The sequence below is a fragment of the Leuciscus leuciscus genome (genome assembly GCF_965113295.1).
Source record: "Leuciscus leuciscus genome assembly, chromosome: 1".
Classification (NCBI taxonomy): domain Eukaryota; kingdom Metazoa; phylum Chordata; class Actinopteri; order Cypriniformes; family Leuciscidae; genus Leuciscus; species Leuciscus leuciscus.
In genome coordinates, this window is record NC_138725.1 from 16,583,545 (window position 1) to 16,595,546 (window position 12,002).

The 12,002-nt window shown below is 38.1% G+C and overlaps 1 protein-coding gene across 1 annotated transcript in view; it reads left to right on the forward strand.

Moving 5' to 3' along the window:
• The first annotated feature begins 385 nt into the window (after positions 1-385).
• The window catches only part of LOC309500205 (uncharacterized protein), a 49,638-nt gene continuing 38,021 nt past the window's right edge, over positions 386-12,002 (forward strand). The window contains exon 1 of the mRNA XM_082171768.1: positions 386-621. The gene's annotated coding sequence lies outside the window, so the exon portion shown is untranslated. The remainder of the gene's footprint in view (positions 622-12,002) is intronic.

Below are 12,002 nucleotides of genomic sequence, written 5' to 3' on the forward strand. Positions count from 1 at the left end.
AGCAGTAGGTAGATGTTTGTTTTATAGCAAGTTTTGTGTAAAATAATCTTTAAACCAAGTCCATTTTGTCCATTACAGAGTTTAGAATAAAAGGTGTTTAAATCTGAAAAACACTGAAATTAATAAAAGGTCTTAAATGCCTGAAGTGGGAAAATATGATTTTTTGGAGGTTTAATATGTCTAATGATATGGGCTATTTAGCAAATGATTTATATGTACTTAAAAAAAAAAAAAAAATCCAAGTTGAAATATTATCGAATCCCAGTATTTACAGAATGACTGTAAACATCTAAAGATGTTGAAAAGTTTCTCCTAGTATTTTCCCTCAGACTCTCGACGCTTCACTCTCCAGTCCAGCGGGTGGCGGTAAGTCATGCGTTTGTTTTCAAGATGAGTTTACAGCTTGATCTCTGGTGTTATACATTGTGCTACTGGCTTCATTCAAACTCTTATTAGTGCACTTTTCCTCCAGAAAGATTTTGAATCGGGTCAATTCATGCCTGTAATATTCCCATCTGAGCAGGAATATGTGGAGTTGCTGCAAATGAACTGAGAAGATCGTGTTTGTTAAAAGAGGAGATTGAGGAGGACTCGAGTGAATAAAACACGAGGAACAAGCAGGTTTGTGTCTATTCTAAATTCATCTTTAATGACTGGTGTGGTACATTAATACACTAACAAAGCTTTAGACACCCCTTGCAAACATTTCCTGTGGTATTCTATGTGATAAACCATCAAAAGTACCACACGAAACGAAACTGGTGTGGTAATTGTGTAGTATTGTGTTGTTTTTTGGGACGCTTTACCACATGATTTTGTTGTATTGTATGTAATATTGCTGTGATATTCTTGTGCTACTGTCATATTCCTGCAGTAATACTTGGAATTTTCTTGTAATGAACCTGTGGTCCAAATTGTTTTGCACTGTTTCTGTAACCTTTTATTTATTTTATGGTAACATTCTATAGTAATCCTGCTAGAAAAGTTGTTTGTCCATGATAAACCCGATATTACTTGCATACTAGTCATAATCTGAAAATATAGTACACATTCAAGAGAAAGCTTTAGTGGTGACATGTTGATATACAAGGTAAATTGCTGCAGTCAGTCATGATATGTGACATCAAATACACTTGTGTTAACATTTATTCACAACACATTTGAGAGTTTGTTGAGAGTCCACTTTGTACAATACTGGTTCCCGACAATTCCTACCCCTCGCTGATATACAATTAGTTAAAACAATTATCTGAATAAATGCAATCTGCAATTTTGGGGCGAAATCTAGGCTGAGATGGGAGAAGTGAAATCAGAAAGTGTTTTATTTTTGTGTGTGTGATAAAAGTCATGCATTTAGCATAGCTATGTATGTAAAAAAAAAAAAATCTTGCATCACAATAAGTGTATTGTGATTGTCAAAACATTTTAGTAACTAAACTGAATTTTATTAGGTTTAGTGACAACATGTTACAATGTTTATATAATGGTACAATTTCTGGTAAGCTGCGCTTTTTTAAATTATTGATTGAAACAAATTTCACGATTTCAATTCAATTCTTGTGATTTGATTTATTGTTGACTCATTTGGATAAATATTAGGTACACAAGATAGGCGTTAATTTTTCTCAAGAAAAAAAAAAAAATCACCTAATGCTGTAAACATTCAGACAACCCTATCCGCTGGTAGTATTAAGGTTAAAAATAACTCAAATTAAATATAATGTGTTTTTTATTATAATAACAACTTTATTTAATGATAAGTAAACATATAATAAATATGTAATATAGTACACATATTTAGCAAAATAAGTGTCAATTGCGTGAGTCTCATGGTGAATGCGTGAGAGTTGGCAGCCCTGCATTTAGAGAGCATGCTAAACACCATGTAACAATGATTTTGGTATATAATCATATCAATAATAATAAGTAGTATTAAAATGTTTATTTTTACAAAGTAAAATTTTCTACCATATACAATTGAATATACAATTGAAGTTTAAAGACAGAGAGAGTAAGCGCGTGAGGGAGGAGCTCTTTTCTCTTTCTCTCCCTCAGGTAACATGCGCCCTGTCACATCTACATCACTCATAAATCACAATAACCAATCAAATAAGGCTTTGGCGGGACAAACATTTGTTTTGGCAGCCACCTAAAAAATTAAAATGGGGGGGGGGGGTACTAAGGGGGATTAATCCTTCATTAATAATTTATTACATAGAACTTTATTATATAAAATATGAATAAAAAATGCTTCACACCTTTAACAAAATCCACACACCCAACCCAAAATCCACACAATTAACACCCTAAAAATGACATAGCTTATAGTGTTTTGACCTCGACAACCCAACTACTGCAAACTTGCGACTAACGTTAGTTAACTTACTAAAGAAGGCGTAATCGCTTGTTTGCTAAAGGTCGTGTCGGGACTCCAACATTAACACACTGACAACATTTTATTCAGAATCTAAAATATTTTTTGATCTCGTTGATCTCTGATGATCTCGTTTTCATGGAGACAGACGCGGTGTGCACGGAGGGGAGGAGCTGTCTGTGTGTATGTGTGTGAGAATGTGAGAGAGACGCGTGAGTGACAGAGAGACGGAGGGAGAGCAGGGAATGGAAATGCAGCTGAACGAATACGCTGTGTGTTTTAAGTAGTGTAAAACAAATAAATGAATAACGAAACGCAAGATGAAGTGGCCGGTGTTGATTATGTGGCGCACCGCCATGAATTAGTCTATGTGTGGGAAACACTGAATAGTATATGCGATATCCGTATCGCAGAGAGGTGCGATAAATTACATTTATTTTATGTGCCAAGCATTTGTGTGTTTCATGCATTGGTTGTTTATCCAAATTCAACCAATCAGATGGAGCCTTACTATTTGAATACCCGCCTCCCCAGTAGGTGCTATTATGCTATTGGCTAGGCCAGGCCTAAAGGGGAACCTAGTGGCTCAGAGCAGAGAGTGGAAAATAAAAACTAATGGCGGGAGTAGAGAAGCGAGGAAAATGACAACAGCAAAGAACCTGTGCCTAAAAAGAACTGTACGTCTGAAATATTGCAGTATTTTGGCTTCAATAAGAGAATGTGTCACAAATGCAGGTACTGTGTAAGGGGCCGTTCACATATCGCGTCTAAAAACGCCTGGAAAGCGCAGCCGCGCCGTTATCTCCTCCTTTCCACAAGCGCTTGCGCTCCCATGGCATCTGTCGTTGCTATGCAACCATGAACTGCACTGAGCGCTTTCCATGATGACGAGAAAGTATCAGCCAATGATTAATTGATTTCTAGCCCTTGCATTAGCTTTACTACTAGATATATTTATTGAGATGAGAAATAAAATCCCGCCCTGTACGGCTATGATCAGCTGTTCGGCCGAGCTTTCGACGTTGTTATGGAAACGCTGATCGGTTGGTTTTTGTTACGTGACCTGCGGTGATTTTGCGGCATTCTGAAAAGTTGAGACAGGCCTGGAAAAACGTGCTTCCATTATATGCCTCCATTTGACATAATGAATTTGCATGTGAAAAAAAACGCGATATGTGGACATTAGTGACGGTGTCATTATAAATCGTGCCGAAAAATTGTGGCCACGTCAAGAGGGAAAAGCCAAGTCATCTGGAAAGCCACCTCAGGGAGCATTATGAAGACTTCAACAAGTGTGAGCCCAAATCTACCAAAACTGTTAATGAATTTCCAAGTAAAAATAACCCAGTCTCACAGGCAAACATTAATCAAAGTTGTGCAAGTGTAACTCCTTATGAAAAAACTGAGATATTCTTCTGAAGGACCTGCACCTGGACCCAATGTCATAGCGGGGTGCTAAAGTGCCAACTAGTTTCACCTTATGGAGGATCCCTTTACCACTCTACAGATAAAGCGTTCTCGGGAAAATTCGGTTCGCGTATCTACTGAAAGTAAACTGATTAATTAAATGTAAAGCCTTTGACACGTTGTTTTCATCTTTTAAGAACCAGAGCCATATAGAGATATATATTGTTAAGAACAATGTAGTGTCGTCATTATCCTGATGAAGTCACCGCTCACGCCTTCCATTCGCTTTGAGTTTCAGCGTTGAGTCTTCTGAGGTGAGGAGAGCAGTTCACGGTATTTCTCATATTTACACAACCATCACACACACTTTATACTGTTTGATTAAGCAACAGGCTCATTTCTGTATTGTTTTCATCGATCACAGCGATACTTGTGCGTCTTTTCTGGCGTCTTTCTACTGAAATAAACATTTAGTGCAGCAGCAGCGAGCATGAGGAGAATATGTTGAGTTCATTTAGACCTGAGCGATTTTGTGTTCGTTTGTGTGATTGTCTCGATGTTTGTGAGAGAACTGTTTGCTGCCGTTACTTCCAGAGGTCATAGATCCTCTTCTTAATATCATTAATTCATCTTTGTCTCTAGGATACGTACCAAAAACCTTTAAGCTGGCTATGATTAAACCGCTTGTTAAAAAACCGCAACTTGATCCTACAAAATTAGTCAATTACAGGCCGATCTCGAATCTACCTTTTCTGTCAAAGATATTAGAAAAAGCAGTATCTTCACAACTGTGTTCCTTTCTTGAAAGAAATGATATCTGCGAGGATTTCCAGTCTGGATTTAGACCATACCATAGTACCGAGACTGCTCTCGTTAGAGTCACAAATGATTTGCTCTTATCATCTGATCGTGGTTGTGTCTCTCTATTAGTGTTACTCGATCTTAGTGCTGCATTTGATACTATCGACCACAACATTATTTTAAATAGACTCGAAAATTATGTTGGCATTAGTGGAATTGCAATAGCATGGTTTAAATCATACTTATCTGACCGTTATCAGTTTGTAGCAGTAAATGAAGAGATGTCTCATCGATCACAAGTTCAGTATGGCGTACCACAAGGCTCAGTACTAGGACCGCTGCTGTTCACTCTGTACATGCTACCATTAGGAGATATCATTAGGAAACATGGCATTAGCTTTCACTGTTATGCCGACGATACTAAGCTCTATATTTCTTCAAAACCTAACGAAACTTACCAATTCACAAAATTAACAGAATGCATAGCTGATATAAAAAATTGGATGACTCTTAATTTCGTACTTCTAAATTCTGAAAAAACAGAGTTTCTAATTATTGGACAAAAAACTTCCTCACGTAACAACCTAGAATACTGTCTAACACTTGATGGCTGCTCTGTTATGTCTTCGTCGTCGGTTAGGAACCTGGGTTTGCTCTTTGATACCAATCTTTCATTTGAAAGTCACGTGTCCAGTATCTGTAAAACTGCATTTTTCCATCTTAAAAATATATCTAAATTACGTCATATGCTCTCATTGACAAATGCGGTACAGTTAGTTCATGCGTTCATGACCTCAAGGCTAGATTATTGTTTGCTAGTTTAGTTTATTTATTTTTTTTTGAAAATGCTTAGTTTTAGTTTAGTTTTTATTAGTTTTAGTGTTAGTTTTAGTCTTTTTTTGTAATTTGGGTTATTTGTCAGGGGCAAGATTCTAAAAGGTCAGTAAAAGTATTGTGTAATAATAACTCAACAAAAACATCATACAATTTTAGAAAAAAATTCACATCCCATTGAAATTCCTTTACCTCGGCTCTTACAAAATCCACACGCCACAATCCATACCAAAAATCTACATCTTCTATACAGAATTCACACCCTATACAAATACCACAGCTGTACAATTTTCACACCCTAGGCCTATACTAAATTTACCCTATACAGTCAATAGCCTACTCACTGAGGTGGACAGTAACAAAGTACATTTACTTGAGTACTGTACTCAAGTACACTTTTTGAGTATCTGTACTTTAGTTGAGTATTATTTTTGCTGGAAACTTTTAACTTTAAAGCTACACTGTGTGATAATTTCCCCCATCTAGCGGTGAAATTGTATATGACTACCCAGTGAATATTAGTTTCTGTTCCTTTCAATTTCGAGGGGGTTTTAACTCCTACGGTGGCCGTATTATTCCAAGATTAACATGGCTTCCAGTTCGACTTTGTCCAATTGCGCCTTTAAAACTATTCATCACCTGTGATCTGTCGCAGCACAGATTTATGTTACAAGGTAAACAATACTTTTTCACCATTGACGTGAGGAAAAGTAATGCAAGTTATTCTAGAGGTTGTTCTGCACAACCATGCTATGGTTAGACAAGCAACTATAAAACTTTTTTACACAAATAGGCTGGATTACCTGCCGAGAAGAAAGCAGGCAACTTCGGCGTCCGTTTTAAAATCTTTGCTCCTCATGAGCTCTTTCCATCTGGGAAAAGTTACTCCAATATTGACTTTGGTCTTGCTGATTTGCCTATCGCGTTGACGTTTTAATTCTCTCTTTCGCTTCCTTGGCGACTTTGCTACATGTCCTCGAAAATAGGCGTGATCCTCCATCAGCAATCTTTCAAATCTGCAGGCAGTCGCGAGTAATCTCCCCCTCACATTCATCTCTGTCACTGAGTGTAAAGCACGAAAGGCGAAGCTTGATTTTACTGGTATGTCCCTCTTTGGCTAATGTAGTTTCAAGATGGAGGGGCAACATGGCGACCGGCATTCGAACCCCTCACCCGTATGTACTTTCAATGGCAGATTATAAACTTACGAGAATACTTTATTACTTGAAAGAAGTAAATATACATAAATGAGCACATATATTTTTGAAAGAACAAAGTGTTTTTTGCTAAGAATCAACTAAAAAAATTACACAGTGTTGCTTTAACTTCACTACATTTGAAAGACAAATATCGTACTTTTTACTCCACTACATTTCTGTCAAGGTCCTTGAGTAGAAAGTAGTAACGTCAGTCAGGGGATGATTTTGGTTGGAAATGAAAGTCGGATTGATGTCAGAAACCGACTGATTTCGGTTTCTGACGTCAACCCAATTTTCTATTTCAACGACAATACAACGTCTGTCCAATGTTGGAGATTAATGTCAATCTGGCGTTGGATTCTGACATCAACCTCATTTTCATTTTTAATGTTGGGTTTGGTCTTCTGAATGCGAATTGTCATTGTTTTGGAGCAAACCAGCTTATAGATAACAGTAAGGCTAACATATTCATACTAAAAGCCAAAACACTTTAAATAGGGCACTATTTGAGGGAACAGCCATTTGGGTGTCAGAAACCATTGTGGACGTTATTGAGTGCACTTATTCAATCTCACATTCAATCCCACTACTGGAACTGTGTTCTAGAAATAAATGTGATATTGTTATGAGGGTATAGTCAGGCATAGATTCAGAGGCATAAGGTACTCTAAGTATTATACACAACAATGCAACAATAATAAAACAATGCATTGCCATTTACTTTTTACTTTTGATACTTAAGTATTTTTAAAAACAAGTACTTCTGTACTTTTACTTAAGTAAAAATCGGTCTTTACAACTTTTACTTGTAACAGAGTAATATTTGACCAGTAGTAGGCCTATCTGTACTTTCACTCAAGTAAGTTGTGTACTTTGTCCACCTCTGCCTACTCATCTGGATTGAAGCAGCAAACATTCAGTGTAAAAGTAAAAAAAATAACATAACATTATTTAATATTTGAATCACAGCTTATACAGTGTTTTGATATCGACAACCACAACCAAAAAGTGCATTTTACCTCAAACTTGCGGCTAATTAACTTTCTAAAGAATGCGCAATCGCTTCTCGGGTTGACATTAACACACTGACAAAATTATATTCAGAATTTAAAATATTTTTATACCACTTTTTAATGTGTGATTGTGTAAAGGTGTTCACAATACTAGAGATACCAACCTTTAGCGAACTTGCTTTTCAACGTCGAACGAACACTTGTTCTCATGGAGACGCGGTGTGCACGGAGAAAGGCGGCGCAAGGTGGAGGGTGGGTGTGGCCTTGACCATCTTGCGCAACTGTACCGTGCATGTTTACGTTGGATATAGCAATGGCACGAAGACACGCAGTCTTTCAAGCATTTCAGTTTGACCCAGAATCTGATCCGGATGGAGAAGCAACGGATGAAGAAGTTGCAACTCAGCGGCTCCAGCAGGACGTTTCTGAATGGTTAGTTTAAAATATTATGTCTGGATACGGTACTTTATTCGGATGGTTTACAGTTATTAGAAACTGCGTTGTTGTCGGATGAGAAGCGCTGAGAAGAGAGGGCGGTCACTGTGGTCAGTCTCTAATAAAGCCTGAGAAAGGCCACCCCTCTCTGGGTTTGCTGTACCAATGAGAAGGGTGGACTGTTTGGCGGGAGTTTCCTCTGGTGAAGATTTATGACGCTATCTCAAATCTGCCTTACCTCTTTTCTGTTAATTAATACTCAGATAGATATAACAAATCCACACTGCATTCTAAGAGAAGGTGATGTACATCAAAGCATTAGTCATCAAATGAGGATTAATTAGATAGGAGACATGAAACAGGTAAAGTTACATTGACCGTTGGTTGTATAATGAAATACATACCATGGTGTATACTAGGGATGGGCATGATTAATCGACGATCGATAATTGATCGTTAAGAATTTCGTCGATCACGTTTATTTGTTATCGATTAAACTAATGCAGTTTGCGTTGCGTAGTGTGAGTCTTGAAGCAATGGAATTAATTTTAGCGCGGAGGTACCTGCGCATCCCGGCAACGTCAGTCCCCTCAAGCCACCTTTCCACTGCGCACGACATTCGCATTCGATTGTCGCATTTCGCCCCCTGGTGTCAGTCGCACGGAACTTTGAAATTGGTCGTGATGCAACCGTTACCCTCGGCTATTCACAATGGTCAAATTAATGATTTTAATGAATGTAATGCATGCATGAATATATCCACACAAAACAAATGACCCTCAATACATCTTATATATAAAAAACAGTCGATTTTATAGAGCTAATCAATATAAATATTGTTTAATATGATACAAATATTTTTTTCAGCCATAATTATTAATAACCGTCATTTTGCAGGAATAGCGTTTACATTAAAGTATTAAAATATTGGTAATTCAAGCTTCGCGCTCATAGTTTTGATTAGAATACATCACATCCGGTCGACCGGTCGCATACGGTCTAGCCGCAGAAGTTCAGATATTTCAACGCATCCGAAGCTCAAATCGGATCCGAAATTTCCGCATACGCATATGATCGGAACTCCCCGCAGCTCCCGTACGTCTCTCCATAGGAAATGAATGACTTACGGTCCGACGGCTGTCGTTTGTCGTTTGCAGTGGAAAGGCGGCTTCAGAGCGGGTGTTTTCGGCGGCTGGACTGGCTGTCACCAGGTTGCGGTCGCGTCTGATCCCAGATCATGTCAACATGCTTATCTTTCTCAACAGAAATCAGTAGACTGGTGCAGAAGTTCTATGGGAACTTCATGCGTTTTCTCAGATCGGATAGCTATCTGATTTATCAAAACGATTCCATTTACACCTGGTCACATAAATGTGTTTTTGCAAAACGGATATAAATCCGATCTTGAATTCCCGCGCTATATGCATATTTAAATTGTTGCACGTCATCGAAAGCAAATGATATGAGCTGCATTTTATTGATCATCAGCGAAAATTTCTAAATCAAAGACTGCAGCAAGATATTGCGGCAACAGCCCTGGTAAGATCATTTCGGTTCTTTACTTTTAATGAAGATGATTGTGTGTTGATGAATGACTTTAACTTTGATTTGCGATAGTTTGCACGTTGGCTTGATGAATAGATGCTCATCTGTGGTGATGCGTGTTGAAGTAGCGTCGTCATATCTGGATATAACATGACATATAGCCTATAACACGCTCTCACACGTTTATTTCTTATCATTTTTGGGATAAGTCAAATTTACATATGTGGTTTCAACAACCAGATGCATTTACTCTTGTCCAGTTTCGTCTGGAATGCGTCTCAGATCTCCTCCTGAAGTGGTTTGAGCGATCGGATTTAAATCCGTCTCGAATGCGTTTCGGAGGGCATTTAGATTTGGTCTTTTTTCACGACCGGATAGCTATCCGATCACAGAAAACGGATGAAGTGGCCATGGGTCTCTGTTTAAGAACGCCGGCTCGCAGCTGCAGGTTCCGCTGGTTTAGAGCACCGCAGGAATCTTCAAGTCTACCGAACATCCAGTTTCACTGCCACAAGTTGATCTTCTTGTAATAAAGATCTCATCGAGGACAAACAAACTGTATTTTTGTATTTTCATTGCATTTTTAATTTATAAAAAGTTAAAGAAATAATGAATTTCAATATAAAAATATTAATGATTAATCGATAGTCGATCGTTAATTCTCCCGACGATCGACTAAGAAAATTTAATCGAATGCCCATCCCTAGTGTATACATAATAGGACACAAAACATCACACTCATTCACACAGTTTCTGGGATGCACGTTCATTTCTAGCTCAGTTCGTCTCTGATTAATGCAGCGAAGTCTGCATGGAAGATTGTTTCTTCCCATTGTCTCTCTCTTGCACATGCGGCCACATACCTTTCGATCGTAAAAACTGTCTGTGTTCCCTGTAACAAGACACCGTCCTGCCAGTGTGTTAGCCTCATTTGGGATGTTAGTTTTTGGTGAAGGTTTCACAGTGAGTTTGCTGGATTAATCATTAAATAAATGAATAATTTGTGTGTGTCCGATTGGTCCAGACGCTACACTTATTACAATTACATCAAGCTCTGCGATCTTGAAATGCGGATATCGCGCGCGCGCCATATAACCAACAGGAAAACGGTTATCCAAATAACAAAGAAGTGTACAACACTCGCGTTACAGTGTGTGTATTCACACACATAAACTGCATAGCTGCATAGCTAATGTTACAGCCACATTCTACGTGTAACAATCTAGGTAACCATAAACAGTAAAGCAACACACTGTAAGATATTTGTATTTGTAGTGATTCGTCAATTTAGCTCAAAGGAATTATTAATTAATTTATAGGGAATTCGAAAGAGTCACTTATTACAACTGAGCAAATGACTTGTTCGCGGTTCATTTGAACTGGCTGTAACTATCAACTCTGCAACGGATATGAATATCCGAACTATAGGGAAACACTATAGTTAGCAAGGTAACTTAGATCGAAGTTCAAGACAATAAATTCGTAAGCACATAACAAGTAATACTTCTCTTTTCAAATAAAAACAATACTTTATTGATTATATACTAACACATAAAGCTAATATCTAACACAAACACACACACGCCTACACGCATTCATACAAGTTGCCGAAAGAAAGAAAGAAAGAAAGAAAATTAGAGTTTGGAAAGAATGAGTTTAAGAGTGAGATGATGAAATCTCAAGATTCTATGCACTTATAAGACATAACCTGGAACGAACCATCAATCATTAATTAACCCTTCTATCGTTTCTTAGACAGGTTATTAAATTTATATCAATACACCAGTTCAGCTTTTAGTCTGGAGGTTACTTGCTTGTCTTTTGCGTTCCTTTTTTCTCTTGGGATTCCCTTTCGGCGTAAAAGGGGTTTCCCGAGTTCGTTCTTGGCTGGTCTCCTCGTGCCTGGTCTGAGGCGGCCAATCACGTGGTGTACTGGCGGGTTGATGGAAGTCTTTGTTTGAAGCTGGCTTTGCAGAAGAAACGTGGACCGAAACTTTGCCGCAAAACTTAACTTAGAACCGAGACTCACAACGGAAAATAAAGGAAAACTTAGAAAAGAAAAGAAAATTTAGACGAGAGTAGTAAGATGGCTTGAATAAAGCTGTTGAACCTGTTCTTCTGATCTTAATTTGGGTTCTTTGTCTCTGCGGTCTACATGGTTGCTAGTCTGGTTTAGATCTTCATCTTTTTCTGCCCATCTCTCTTGAGAGTGATAGCAGAGCGTTTCTTGAGGGTGAACCCAGAGAGCGAGAGCACAGAGAGAGAGAGCGACCTTGTTTCGGGTCTAAGATTTTAAACTCAAAGTTTGTCCAACCTCCAGGATGAGTTCTGGCCAATTAGACACTGGCTAAATTTAGGAGGTGGCATTCTTTTCAGTTCTGATCGTAAATTATC